This window comes from Bidens hawaiensis, unplaced genomic scaffold, assembly GCF_021521415.1.
Source record: "Bidens hawaiensis isolate Kalapana, Puna unplaced genomic scaffold, B.hawaiensis_p1.1 tig00052512_1, whole genome shotgun sequence".
In the NCBI taxonomy this organism is placed as follows: domain Eukaryota; kingdom Viridiplantae; phylum Streptophyta; class Magnoliopsida; order Asterales; family Asteraceae; genus Bidens; species Bidens hawaiensis.
In genome coordinates this window covers 80963-96308 of record NW_027499449.1, presented here as the reverse complement: position 1 = coordinate 96308, position 15346 = coordinate 80963, and the positions used below count along the sequence as shown (strand labels likewise).

General features: G+C 42.0%; 1 pseudogene across 1 annotated transcript; it reads left to right on the top strand.

Moving 5' to 3' along the window:
• The first annotated feature begins 9087 nt into the window (after nt 1-9087).
• LOC143599689 (6-phosphogluconolactonase 3, chloroplastic-like) lies at nt 9088-10647 on the top strand (annotated as a pseudogene). The gene is made up of 3 exons (XR_013147336.1): nt 9088-9475; nt 9565-9700; nt 10027-10647. The product of XR_013147336.1 is annotated as a 6-phosphogluconolactonase 3, chloroplastic-like (transcript).
• The last annotated feature ends 4699 nt before the right edge of the window (nt 10648-15346 follow it).

Below are 15346 nucleotides of genomic sequence, written 5' to 3'. Positions count from 1 at the left end.
ATCATCCGCCCGATACGATACCAGACGTGGGTAGCCAATCCTGTGATGGTAAAGAAAAGTAACGGGTCGTGGAGGATGTGCATTGACTTCAAGGACCTCAACAAAGCGTGTCCAAAGGATTGTTACCCCCTCCCAAACATCGACGCAAAGGTGGACTCCGTGGCGCCATTCAAGCTAAAATGTTTCCTGGATGCCTACAAAGGCTATCACCAGATTCAAATGGCACCACAAGATGAGGACAAGACCGCCTTCAGAACCGACAAGGGTGTTTTTTGCTACACAAAAATGCCCTTTGGTTTGAAGAATGCGGGGGCCACATACCAAAGACTTATGGATGCCGTTTTCAGCGAGCAAATCGGGAGAAACCTAGAAGTCTATGTGGATGATCTGGTGATCAAGAGCAGGGAGGAAAAGCAAATGCTCAAGGACATCGAAGAAACCCTTGGGCGCCTAAAGGAAGTTAACATGAAGCTCAATCCGAGCAAATGTACTTTCGGCGTACTAGAGGGAAAATTTCTAGGGGTAATGGTTACCAAGGATGGTTTCAAGGTGAACCCTGAGAAGGTGGAAGCCATCCTTGACATGCCCTCGCCATCCACCATGAAAGAAGTTCAGAAGCTGAATGGTAGATTGGTATCAATCAACAGGTTCCTAGCGAACCATGCAACCAAATCTACCCCATTTGTCAATACATTGAGAAACTGCTTAAAGAAAAGTCAGTTCAAATGGACTCCTGAAGCCGAGCAAGCTTTCAGTGAGATTAAAGAATGTTTGATAAATCTGCCCGCGCTCACGGCTCCACTTCCTGGTGAAACTTTGACATTATATCTATCAGCAGGAGAGCGCGCCATCGGCGCAGTATTATTGGTGGATCGCAAGGGAATCCAAACGCCAATATACTATGTGAGTCGGGTGCTGACAGATCCTGAGACGCGCTATTCCATCATGGAAAAATTAGTTTTATCACTAACACACGCGTCGCGCAAGCTTCATAGATATTTCAATGGTCATCCCATTGAAGTTCTGACTGGTTACAACATCCAGCAAGTCTTGCGGCGTCCCGCGCTCTCAGGAAGGCTGACAAAGTGGGCGCTGGAATTAGGCGAGCACACGATCGCCTATAAGCCCCGTCCAGCAATAAAGGGACAAATCTTGGCTGATTTCATTGCCGAGGTCCCTGAAGGAAAAATTGAAGAGGCTCAACGCGAGGTAGACCCTCCGCGAGCCAGCGATGAAGAAAATGTTTGGAGATTGTTCACTGACGGAGCTTCAAACAACGAAGGGTCCGGCGCAGGCCTAAAACTGGTCGACCCAGAGAATCATGAATATACTTACGCCATCAGGTTGGACTTCAAAAGCACCAACAATGAGGCTGAGTATGAAGCCCTGCTGGCTGGCCTGCGCATCGCGCACAAATTCGGGGTTAAAAAGCTAGAGGCCCATGTTGATTCATACTTGGTAGCAGCACAGGTCAATGGCCTTTATGATGCCAAGGAGAATACCATGCCTCTATATCTAGAGCAGGCGAAAAAGCTCGTCGAGCAATTTGACAGCTTCAGAATCATTCATATCCCGCGCAGTGAAAACAAATCTGCAGACGCGCTGAGTAAGATGGCATCAACCAGTTTTGATCACTTTGGCAAAGATGTCAGGGTAGAAGTACTGAGCAACCTGTCGGTGGTAGCGAAGTCTGTCCTGGTAACTCATACAACCCTTTCATCATGGATAACTCCAATAATGGAATTCTTGAAGGAGGGAAAGGTACCAGATGATCGCGCGCAAGCGAGGAAGATAAGACACAAGGCGCAGAACTATGAACTGCTTGATGGTACATTATATCGACGCTCTTATCTTGGGCCGCTCATGAAATGCCTAGATGCTGAGGAAGCAAGCTATGTGATCAGAGAGATACATGAAGGAATCTGTGGAATACATGCTGGCCCGCGCATGGTGGTTGCCAAGGCAATGAGCGCAGGTTACTATTGGCCTGGCATGTACTTGGACGCTCTAAAAGAGATACAAAAATGCAAAGCATGTCAGAGCTATGCGCCAAACACCATGCGGCCAAAGAACAACTTGATTCCGGTGACCTCCGCATGGCCTTTCCACAAATGGGCAATCGACATTGTGGGTCCCCTACCGCAAGCGCCTGGGCGAGTAAAATTTTTGGTAGTGGCAGTAGACTATTTCACAAAATGGGTTGAAGCCAAGCCACTAGCAAAAATCACAGCTGAAGCGATGAAACAGTTAATCTGGAGCCACATCATATGCCGTTTTGGCTTGCCCATGGAAATTGTGAGCGATAATGGCAAGCAATTCACTGACAAGAAGATATCCAGCTGGCTCAAGGAATTGCGCATCAGCCAAATTTTCACTTCAGTTTATCACCCTCAGGGGAATGGACAAGTGGAACGCGCGAACCAAAGCTTGTTAAATGGGCTGAAGAGAAGGTTGGAGGGAGAATCCCATTCTTGGGTCGAAGAGCTACCTAATGTCCTGTGGGCACACAGGACATTAAGCAAAACCAGCAATGGCGAATCCCCGTTCAGCCTAACCTATGGAATAGAGGCAATGATTCCAGCGGAAATTGGATGCCCATTCCATAGAGTGCTCATGATGAGCAAAATTGATAACGAGCGCGAAAGAAGGTTGGATCTCAACTTGCTTGAAGGGCGCAGAGAGGCAGCTATCATCAGTGAAGCCAAATACAAGAAAAAACTGGAAAAATATTACAACCAGCGTGTGAAAGAATGCCACTTCAAGAAAAATGATTTTGTCCTTCGAAATAATGAGGCTAGCCGCGCGATACCCCCAGGAAAAATGTCACCCAATTGGGAGGGACCGTATCAAATATCAGAAGAATTGGGGAAAGGCGCATATGCTTTAAAAGATTTGAATGGAAAGAAGATCCCGCGCGCATGGAACGCGGCACAACTTAGAAAATGTTTCATGTAAAAAATATCAAGTTTGTAATCAAGGCTTTTTAAGCCATTATGAATAATGATACGCGCTATCTTCTCTTAATGTGGATTCTATTACCTTTTGCATACATGTTTCACACTTCCCTTTATTAGTTTTGAGCAATATGACAACATTGTATTGACATCAAAATGAAATAAAACGAAGTAAAACATACATGCGCGAGCTTCAAGCTCAAACGCGTTAACGAGTCTTAACTCTAAAACGCCAGGGCCTTAGCCCAATTCTATTACCTTTTGCATACATGTTTCACACTTCCCTTTATTAATTTTGAGCAATATGACAACATTGTATTGACATCAAAATGAAATAAAACGAAGTAAAACATACATGCGCGAGCTTCAAGCTCAAACGCGTTAGCGAGTCTTAACTCTAAAACATCAGGGCCTTAGCCCAATAATGTGAGCCTTAGCTCAAAACACTCACAACATCCATCCTACATACTGCGCGCTCTGACCATAAAAATACCTAAACACAACTAAGGCAAAGCAAATGCCAAAACATAGTTGTTAAGGTCTCAGGTCGAGGTTGCGCATGAGGTTGTAATGGATATCTGAGTAACACATATTGACACGTAAAGGCTAAAAAATTCATAATTCCACGCGCGATAACGTCGCGCAAAAGAGGAATAATGAAAGCGCCAAGACACGTGTCAACACAAACAAGATATGGCAAAATCACTTACAATATGACAAGGGTTAAGTATAACAAATTCCTTACAACCTTGTTCTTATTCCAACGTGCAAGCATATCTTATATAAAGAGATGAATGGGAATGCGCAAGATGCGAAGAAGGGAAAAACATAATTTCATTCAAAAGCATTGAAATTTACAAGTTTACAAGATGATGAGATACAAATTACAAATAAAAATAAAAAAAAAAAAAAAACATGAAGGGCTTCTCAAGTCTCCACGTTGACATCAGCCTCTTCATGATCCTCATCCTCGCCCTCAGCATCTGGCGCAGCATGCTCCTCTTCATCTCCAAACTGACCATAGTCAAGTTCTTCATCTTGAATGGAGTCTTCTACCATGACAGTGTCAGGAGCGGATCCTTTGGCCACGCCAGAGCCGCTAGCAACGCCAGCTTTCGCCGCGCCATCGTCGCCGCCAGCCCCTTCGCACTCGTCAAGTAATTTCTTTAGCGCGCCGAGGTCGGGCTGGTCAGCAAGCGCTGATATCTGCAAATCATAACAAAAAATATGAGTACAAAAAGACTTAGAAAATAAGTCAAGGTAATCTCATTAACGGTTAAAATACCTGCGCAAGGATGGGAATGGGAGTATTCATGTACTTCTCCCCCATCGCGGTCATTTCCGCGCAGGCAGCTTTGCTCTGATAAGGGTACTCGGATGGGTTCTTCTTCAACATACCATATTCATAACCATCCGTGAACCCTTCAGCTCGGCCCACCAAGCGCGCGGCAGCGTTGCAATCCATCACCAGGGCCTGAAACTCGTTTGAGTATTTCATCGCGTAAGCGCAACGAGTCATGCCCTGTGAGATCAGCCATTGGCGATCCTGCGCGAGACCAGCAACAGACGTCTCGAGGGCAGGAACCTGAGAGTTTAATAACTCAACAGTTTTCTTAGCCTTTATTAGCTCCTCTTTGTCGGACGCTGCTGCCGCCAGGATTTCTTCTTTTTCCACCCGCGCAGCATCAAGTGCTTCCTGGCTAGACGCTGCCGTCGCCAGGGCTTCATCTTTATCGGCCTGCGCGGCCGCCAGCTCCCTCTTCAGGCGCGCAACCTCACTCTCCAGTGATGATTTTTCAGTTATGGACTGGACAAGAGCTTGGTCACGCGCCTCAGCCTCAAGCTCCAACTCGCGCGCTCGGCGCGAGTATTTGGCCGCGTCCGCCTCCGCCGCCTGTAGCTTCTCCCGCGCAGCCTAAAGCTCATGACCGCGCTTCACGAAGGCGCTATTGGCGCTGGCTCTGTTCTCAATGAGCTCGGCTTGGAGCTTCTCAGCTCTCTCGCGAGCATCAGAAAGATGCCAAGCAGACACCTTAGCCTCTTGCTTGGCTTACACAAGAGCATCACGTACTTTTACGTAATCAGAGCGAAGCTCTTGGGAGGCAGCAAAGAAGGCCGACCCAGCAAACATATGGTCGTTGAGCAGGTCGTCGCGAGCGCGGTCCTCCTGGAACCTCCTTTCAGTTGGAGGCACAGCATGAGCCCAGAATTCCGCACACACACCCATGGACTGAAAGGTGCTGTCTTCAGTTATATTCCATCTCGGGCGGTAAATGTGATCGGATTCCTGCAAAAGCAAATTAATTATCTAAGTTATCAAAACACTAAGATGGAAGTCCGCGCAGCGGAACAAAAAATAACCTATACCTGCGGGGATGAAGCAGAAAAGTCATTGCCAGCCCTACGAGAAGGCTCCGCCGCGAAACCTCGTGGCGCAGCAGGGCTGGCGCGGGCGCCCGCGGAGTCTTCAACTTCAAACTCCTCACCCTCCTCTGAAATAGGCCTCTTCTCCTGCGACCTAGAATCAAAATCGGTCTCGCGGGGAGGGCTGTGCGCAGGAGGAGGTGAGGGAGGTCTCGACGCCGCCAAGTCAGCGCGCAAAACGGCCTCCTGCTCCTTAGTAATACCGATGAGGGGAGATTCATCGCTTGCAGGAGCAGGAGCAGAGCCAACGGCGCTGGGAACGGCGCCAGGAGTGCCGCCAGAAGCTTGTGCACCAGCTACGGCTTCTATGAAAAAATCAACAACAAGAAATGGTTCAGGACTTGATCTAAAAGAGTCAGAAAATAAGAGCGCAATACGTACCTTGGCGCAACTCCGTTCGCGCAGCAAATATCGCCATAAAGTCCATTCTACCCTTCTTTGAGGGTAAAACGGGGGACTTCGAAGCGACCTCCGGCGCAGCCTCGGCATCTTGTTGCGCTGTCGCCGGCTCTACAAACATTTGAGTAAGACAAGATTCATTAGTAATCCGATAAGGATCGCGCTCGTAGAAACATAAAGGATAAGCAAAGTTTACCTGTCGCGGGCGTTTCAGCCGCGCGAACGGAGGAGGTAGTGGCACCATGCCTCAGGTGGACAGGAGGTCTGCCCACTTTTTGAGGCAGGGAAGACAAGGAAACCTTGGTGGTAAACTCCTGGGTTTTCCCAAATCCTCCCGCCCGAGTAGGAGGATCCTGAACAATAGGGGCAACATCTTTCTTCTGTTTCTTACTGGCCCCTGCGCCAGTTTTCCCCTTAGCTTTACGCTTTAGTTGGGGCGCCTCCTCCTCCTCCTCCTCTTCCGCGAGCTCCAGCTCGTAGTTCTCCAGCGCATCTACAATACATGCAACAGTAGTGTTAGCAAAATTTGGTATTATAAAGGAAAATGAATAAGTACAAAGGCTTACCAGGCGCATCGCTGTCGAAGACAAATCCCAGATCAACAGGGATGAACATGTCATCAAAGCGATCCGGGAAACCAACCTCCCCAGCGCCAAGCGCGACGGAGCCACCCTCCATGTGCTCATCATAGGCAGCATGGATATACTCCTTGGTGACTGCACAAAACAAGTCAAATGAGTTCAGCAAAAAGAATTATATTCGCGCAGAAGTAAAGCAATGAGATAAAACTTACATAACCCGTCGACTTGGATAACGGGCTCAAGCGCGCTGTCCGCCCACCTCTTGCTCATACCAACCCCCACCAGCGCCTCCTCACAAATGTTCTTGGCGGGGGATGGTTCAGCGGTCAGCTTATTAACCCAGGCGCCAGTTGGGTTCTTGAGGACACCCACATCCGCATGCGCAGAAGAAATCGCGCGCATGGTCATGCGGATGGGGATCACACCAGCCCTTATGTAAAAGAACCTCTCAGACCAGTCATGAAGGCTCTTGAATGAAACAGTGGAGCACTTCACCTTCTGACTGCGAGGAATAAAAGAGAACCAATTGTCTTGGATCTTGGGCTTGTAAAAATACTGAAAGCGCCGAGGGGTGGGCTCCTCGCGCTGGGATTTGCACATGAACTCAAAGTGAGTCATGCGCACAAGTCCAAACGGATGGACTTGGGATATATGAATCCCATAAAACTGAAGCAGTGCACCCACAAACCTTGTCATCGGGAGACGAAGGTTGCAGTGGGTGAAAAAATGGCTATATAGGGATATATAGCCGGTAGGCGGGTCCGCCGCCGTTTGCCCGGCCAAAGGCAACATGCAGCCAAACAGGGTGGGAAAACCCTGAGAGGCGATAAGGCTGTCAAGATCAGCCTGCCTCAATTTGCAGGGGATTTCATTCCACCTCTTCACCGCCTTGGTCCTCCTTACCTCCTCCGATGAGCCCTCAGCAGCCTTCTTCCCCTTGCCGGTCTTCTTCAATGTAGACATTACTAACGATTTTCTACGGCAATGGATGGAGGAGATTGTATTGTCTGAACTATCAGACATACAACTCTAAAATCGAACAAGGGAAACTTCTGAAGAACAGATAGCTGGAAGCAGAACAAGGGTAATCGGAATACAAGGAAAGAAAGAAAAGAGCTATGATTATTAAACAACAAGATGCAGGATAAAAAAAATCTAAGGGCTGGCTTTTATAGGCCCAGGAGAGAGAAATTTTGGTGCTGAACGGACTTCACGCGCCCCCACTCGCAGGTTTAAGCCACTACGAACGCGACACGTGTCCCTGACACTGTGTGAGGAGACATGAAAGGAAACAATACGGCTGCTGCCAGAGTTCACGCGCCACCACTCGCAGGAACGGACCAACGCGAGCGCGACACGTGTCCCTGACAGCATGTGAGGGGACACGAAAGGCAACTGTAGCACCTCGAGCACACGAAATGTCTGACACGTCTCCATCACTGACCCACGTCAGCAACCATCACGTACATAGACGATTCGTTTTCAACCAAAAGGATAGAATTTCGCGCAATGACGAGTAATAAGAAGAAAAGAAAAACCCCTACTAAAAAAAGAAACTGTTAAAGTCTAATATCTATCTTGCCTCGCTCGCGCGAGACAAGACACACATTAGACTGGGGGGGCTTGAAGAGGTATGTACCCGCCTCAACACGGAGCAAGGCGGGTCAACCCACAAGAAGCTTGAAATCAAGACATTATGAAAGCACTAAGCCAAAACCTACGCGCATGGCGCATATCACATATGCTCAGGCATCATATGCCCAGGCACCACACATGCTCAGGCATCATATGCCCAGGCACACATATGCTCACGCATATCACATATGCGCGTGGCGCATCAGCGCGCGGCGCATATCACATCTGCGCATGAAACATCTGCGGGTGAGAATAAAGAGAAGACCTCGCGCATCCTCAGGATTGGCGCATATCACACATGCACATAATCAACCTCGTCCTTATCCAAATCAGGATTAGGGCAACCTTGATTGTGCACGTCAGACAACCTTCCAGAAGGTATCTTTTTAAGGAATAAGAATATGCTGATGTTGACAGAAGCCAAATGAAAGGTGGACAACTCAGCATGACACATGTGCTACCACGTGATTACAACCAATGAGAAAGCACCAGGTGTCCCAGAGGACACGTGGCGCAGAGCAATTGGAGGAGGCCAACAAGGCTGAGCCCAATTAGTGGAAACCCTAGCACTATAAATACAGCATCAACTCCACATTGATGGAGACACATTCATACTCATTCATTCACATTCAATCATATTCAATTACATTCACTCACAGACAGTTACAGCCAGTAACACAATCACACAGAGTATTCAGCTATTAAGCAATACTCTCGAGAATTCCTTACTCTCACATATTATTATCTTCTCCACAAATACTTATTCTCACACCGGAGGGTTACCCCAAAGAGGACCCCTCTGTCCCTTTCTGAGGGGTAAGTTGACGGTGCTGTTCATTTTGTAGGTGGAAGAACCCAGATCCAAGAGAAACCATCGGTGAGATAGCATAATCACACCCGAGGAAAGTAGATCGTCTACCAGTGAGTCGATCCACGCTTCTTCAGTAACAACACCGTATTGCTTTGAAGTGGGGTGATATAATCATAAGGAAAGTCTCTTTGACTTTGAGTAACATATATTTGTTTCTTTGGTATTAAATATAATATGTTGAATATAATGAACTAAAAACATAATAACATAATGTACTAAAAAACATAATCAACAAATAAGTTAGTTGGAACTATTAATATAAAAAGTGCCATCCATTAAAACTAATTATACGTACAAACTATAATAGAGAGGTTTATATAGAAAAAGAATATAGTAGCATTTGAAATAGATCCGATATAATATAACGACTAGTCAAAAATGTCTCTCTCTTGGACTCTTGCTATAAATAGTGGTAGATGTATGTCAAAGTTGTCAACTCAAATCCATATCGTTTGATCAATGGCACCACCAACTATTCAGAAATTCGAATCGGAGGAACAAGTCGCAGTTGCTCTTGCAATCTATATCCTCCATCTTTCCGCTAAATACATTGCCGCTAATGGTACCTTCTCTATCGTGCTCTCTGGTGGTACTCTGATTGATACTCTCAGGTAATATTTAAATTTGTACTCACTTGATTGTTGGATAAAAATAGGAATATTGCAATCGTTGTGAATAAATTTGAGTTTAACATTGATAGGAAATTAACGGAGCCTCCATACGTTAATTCCATCGAGTGATCAAAGTGGTTGATTTTCTTCCTTGATGAACGAGTTGTTCCTCTCAGTCATCCAGATTCCAATTACAAACTCGCTTATGATGGGTTTCTTAGTAAGGTAATTTTTGCTTCAACTTTCAAGATTAAACATTGAAATCAATGATATCCTTTTCTTGACATTTTATATATCATTATTTGAAGTTGTTTGAGTGGAATTCAAAATCTTCGAATTCATTGATGTCGAATAATCTAAATCAGCCATAAAACAGTCCAAACACACCTTCTAGTCAACATGTACAATTTGACAAAATGATGAAAATTCATAACATCCTTTTTTTATGTAAGTTTATTTATTTTTACACTTACCAGAAGTATGTTCATTGCTACAAGTGATCAGATGTTAACAAAATCATTTCTTTACTAATTTTAATATATGAATATTAGGTACCTATACCCAAATCTAACATCTACCCGATCAAAGAAAAATTATTACCCGAGGAAGCAGCAGAGGAATACGAGCAAAAACTAAAACATGTGGTAGCAAACAATACACTTAAAATATCACCAACCACGGGGTTTGCTAAATTCGATTTGATGTTAGTTGGGATGGGTCCTGAAGGCCATGTTGTCACTCTTTTGTTGGCATTTCCAACGGTTTGAGAAAGAAATCAGATTCACTAAAACCGCCACCTCGTAGGATCACTTTCACTTTTCCCTTAATCAACTCAGCATCCGAGATTGCAATGGTGGTGACGGGACAAGATGCAGCCGACGCAATTAAGGTGGCATTGGGAAAACATGCAAATGATTATTACCCTTTGCCCGTGCAAAAGGTTTCGCCAGTAAGTGGGCTCACATGGTTCTTGGATAGGGAAGCTGCTTCCGAACTTTAAGTACACTTCTACTAGTAAATGAAAACATTATGTGTGTTTGTTTTTCAGTACGAATAATCTATGTAGGCTTTTCAAGATTAGTAATAAAAATCAAAGCTTTTGAGGTTTTTTAATTTAACCCGTAGATTTGTAACAAAAGTTTCACATACAAATAAGGTACAAAGTAGTTTGGTTTCTATATTCTAAGAAAGATGTCTAGTTTGGTTTCTATGTTTCAAGAAAGGTGATACACATATAAAGTAGATATATGATATAGTTACACACATTTCACTTCAATAGAGGTTAATATTAATTTGAAAAGGGCATAATCATTTAAATATATTTAAAAGTGATTGTTTTTATAAATTACAATATTTTTTGAGAATCTACCGGACTTATAGGGATGTGTCATAGCGAAAGTGAAATCTGAAACTAGAATATAATTTTGCTTTTTGGGTGAGTTAGGTTTTGAAACCAAACTTCTTAATAGTGTTGGTCCAGACGGATCAAATAATCTAATCTAACAAACTTATCAATCAAACTAACACGAGATATTGGGATGACAACCCACGACTCTTTTTATATATCAAACGAACTTCACGAACTTATCAAACATACATAGAGATGAGACTCCTTGACTCTCTCTTTAACTCTCTCTCAGCTCTCATCAATAAAATTAATATACTAGACCCTATTTATAGACTCACTAAACTTGTTCTCCAAGACATATCTTTCCTAAACCTAATACAATTCAAATAACTAAATTATAACTTAATAAAATAAACCTTTAACTTTACTAATATTCAAGATTAATCCTTTATTCACCCCCCTTAATCTTGAATTGTTCATCTATTTTGTACCACCAAGGTCTTGAATTCCCAATAGCACTCTCAACTCTTCAACTTTAATCATTGGTTCATCTTTACCCTTTCTTTTCAGTTGTTTGTAACAAACTTGTTTAGCAAGTTCTTCACACTCATCGTTCAAACCATCCACATTGATCTCACATACCACTTCATTCTTCACATTCTTCTTTTTCACTTTTCTTTTAATTCTTTGTTCATCAAGACTTGCAGATGGGCTATTCATTCCTTCTTTATCAGACCCTACTACGCCTTCCATTCTGGCAATTCTTCTCAACCTTTCATTCGGTTCTAACTTTTCATCAACCAATTCTCGATTATTGACTTTCACACACGATTCTAAATCTGCAGACCTGTTAGCTGCACCATTCCTTTCATTCAATTCCATAACCTTTCTCTCATCATCATCACTAGCAGATTTCTTGCTTACTTTCTGCTCACTTATCATATCAATTTTCTCATCTTCAAAGTTGTCTGAGTAATAAAAACATACCTTAAGATTCTCCGTTTTCTCTTCTTCTTCTTCTGAAGAAATTCTTTCTTTTTCTTCGTTCAACCTTTCTTTACCTTCACTTCTCAAAACAGCTTGCAAAGCTTCTTCTATCTCTGTAGCTTCCAGAGCATCTTTCTTACGTGCTTGTTCTTCTTGAACAATAGCATCCAGTCTTTCCTTCTCAACGAACTTATCCAATCTTTCTTTCTTAGCGGCTTCTTGAGCTACTTTTTCATCTTTTTCTTTTCGTATATAATCAATTCCAAGAAATTGAATCTTCAAAACACGCCTTGCTTCCTTAGCATTCATGAGCATGGCAACTTGTACTAAGATGTCTTCCGGTAGGGTTTGACATATGAACCCCAATGTTGTGTACATCTTCCTTTCATCTACAACTACACCGACTGTAGGTTCAATAACTTCCCAAAAACCATACTCTTTCAGGAATCCCTTCATCTTGGTTGACCATACTTTGTAGTTCGATTTCATCAATACTGGAAGTTCTCCAATCTTCATCATCTCTTTCCTATATTTACTTTCTTTATGAACGCTCTTTCAGTTAGAACTGATTCCCGATGCCGAAACCAATCTCCAAAAAATAATCAAACACCACAAACTTTTTTCCCTTCCTTTAATACTTAAAACCACACGTAGTATCACCTCTTTGATTCTTCACAAATCCAAACTCTACCACACCTTTCACAGCCTCTCAATTGTGTGCACCAAGCCACCAGCTAAATCATATCAACCAAATTATTTACTTAATCACTAAAGCTGTTGCAACACAAATATCGGCGACTCCAACAAAAATCCAAAGTCAAAACAACAAGATTTAATAAAAATAAACAATCTGGTTCTTTCTTTTGTTGCAAGTCATGACAAACCAAAATAACAATTTGCAACACTTTTGACCAAGAATTACTCTCTTGAATTCCTTTTTGTAATCACAAACTAAATAGCAGCTCCAACGACGGAACTTCGGAGGAGATCAACCACAAATAATAAACTTTTAATTTGCTTTGATTTTTTTTCTTTCGTACAACCCAATAAAAGATCCCCACTTACAATAAAATAACCTTCTTGACTTTGGAGGCTAAAAGAACATATATGTTTCTGATAAGTTGTGACGCAAACACCCAAACAATCTTCAAAATTTATTTATAACATAATACTTAACGTACGAACAAGGTGAACCGACAAACGGAGAGAGTGGCAGAGGGTAACGAAGTGACTCTCGGATAAAATCGTGCGTAACAACGAGTCAATGCTCTGATACCAATTGTTGGTCCAGACGGATCAAACAATCTAATCAAACAAACTTATCAATCAAACTAACACGAGATATTGGGGTGACAACCCTCGACTCTTTTTATATATCAAACGAACATACCAAACGAACTTCACGAACTTATCAAACATACATAGAGATGAGACTCCTTGACTCTCTCTTAACTCTCTCTCAGCTCTCATCAATAAAACTAATAAACTAGACTCTATTTATAGACTCACTAAAATTGCTCTCCAAGACATACCTTTCCTAAACCTAATACAATTCAAATAACTAAATTATAACTTAATAAAATAAACCTTTAACTTTATTAATATTCAAGATTAATCCTTCAAATAGATCCAGGTTTATAAAAGTAAGACTTGTACAAATCAGTGTATGTACTTCTCTTTTTTACCATTCGTTTATTGTTTTCAATATTAAGTTTAAAAAGTTAATGGCTTATTAAGAGATATACAAATACTTTAAAATAAAGAGGTGAACTAACTCATATTATATATGATGTTACATAAAGGATATGAACACCAAAAAGTCTATAATTACGTACAACTTTAAATGTCAAACGTTGAAACCAAAGTTGATAATTATAAAAACGTTTGGAACCCCCTTCAATATCCGTCTAGGTGAGCCATTTTTAGACGGGTTTTCAACTATCCATACTGATTTTGACGTTCCAGACCTAACTCAACCAAAAACACTATCAATGAGGGGACCCCCCCCCCCCCAATTCATGTTTCGAACTTGAGACCTTAGGATTCCAAGTCTTAACCACGGAACCAAAGTTGATGAGCATATAAATCACTATAGATATATTTAGTTCTATTTTTTATTCGAGATGTCTTTAGTATATTTCCTATAACGAGAAAATCTTATTAATGACTTAATCTTAAGAACAATTTAACTTTACTGTAATTAAACAACAGATTTAGTGTTAAGCTAGCTATGAAGATTAAATTGGCATCTTGTGCTTTGATTTTACTTCTATATTTTAGATCGGAAACACTAACATTGTATAATCCTACTTTTAAATCTACATCATTGTCTACAATGAGGCTTGAGACTCGAACCTTAAACTTAAGGGGGTGGGCACCATTTAACACTCTTTTATACCAATAGACTGCAAGCCTTTGGTGTGATTCAACTTTACTTAATTCGATTGTTTGTATTCCTTTAATAATTTAATGGGTTGAAACTTGATACGTTTTACTTTTGGTTATGTTTTAGAACTTGACATGTATAGATAGTGTAAGATTATATTTTGTAAACATGTGTTAATTTACATTGCTTTAATCCAACCCAAAACCTAGTACTTAAAACGCAATTGTTATCGGATATTGATTATATTTTCAAAATAAACATTATATGATTCTATACCCAAAACCCGAAATATATAACCAAACTAACACCTCATTGATACCATGATATCCATTTAAGTAGTCCCATTTAATTGACTAATCATAAGTCTCTAAATTTCGTTCTAACTCCAGTTTTAGTGAACTTGTTTAAATTCTCACCGATGATTTCTATTGCATGTGATTCAGGGGCGGATCTATATAGAATTATACGGGTTCACGGGAACCCACTGAGTTCCGAAATTTATATAGAATATAGGTATAATTTATGAGAGTGAACCCATATATATTTGAGAGTGAACCCATATACAATATATAACTCTGGTTTGGTGGTAATTCTCCCCTCTTTAATCCTGCCATCCCCTCTTGTTGACCCAGGTTCGAGACTCAACAATGTCGCTGAATTTTTTTTATTTCCGTTTTTCCCTTTTTTTATTTTTTATCCAGCAAAGTAAGTTAGGGTTTACTTTTTTACTTCTACCCATATCGCTAACACACATCAGAAGCTTCCTGCAGTTCAAACCCTACCCCCACCACCACCGGCAGTCCACCGCCGACCGCCGTCTTCCTTTCCGCCACAAGCCCACAACGTCGCGCCTCCTATGCCTTCCTCTTCATCCCTAGTCTCCATCTTTTCTTCACTCCAATCTTCACAGACTCACAGTAGGGTACTAAGGTATGCTTTGATAGTTTGATGTTTTGCTTCAATTATTATTGTTTATTTACTGAAATTACCATTAGAAAGTATGATTATGTTGAAGTTTGTTAATTGAATTAGATAATTAGTGTTGTTTAATTTTGATTTGTAGGCATTATGAATATTAAAAGATATTTCTCAAGTGAACCATCAAACATTCAATCATCATCTTCAAGTAGTAAACAACCCTTAAGAATAG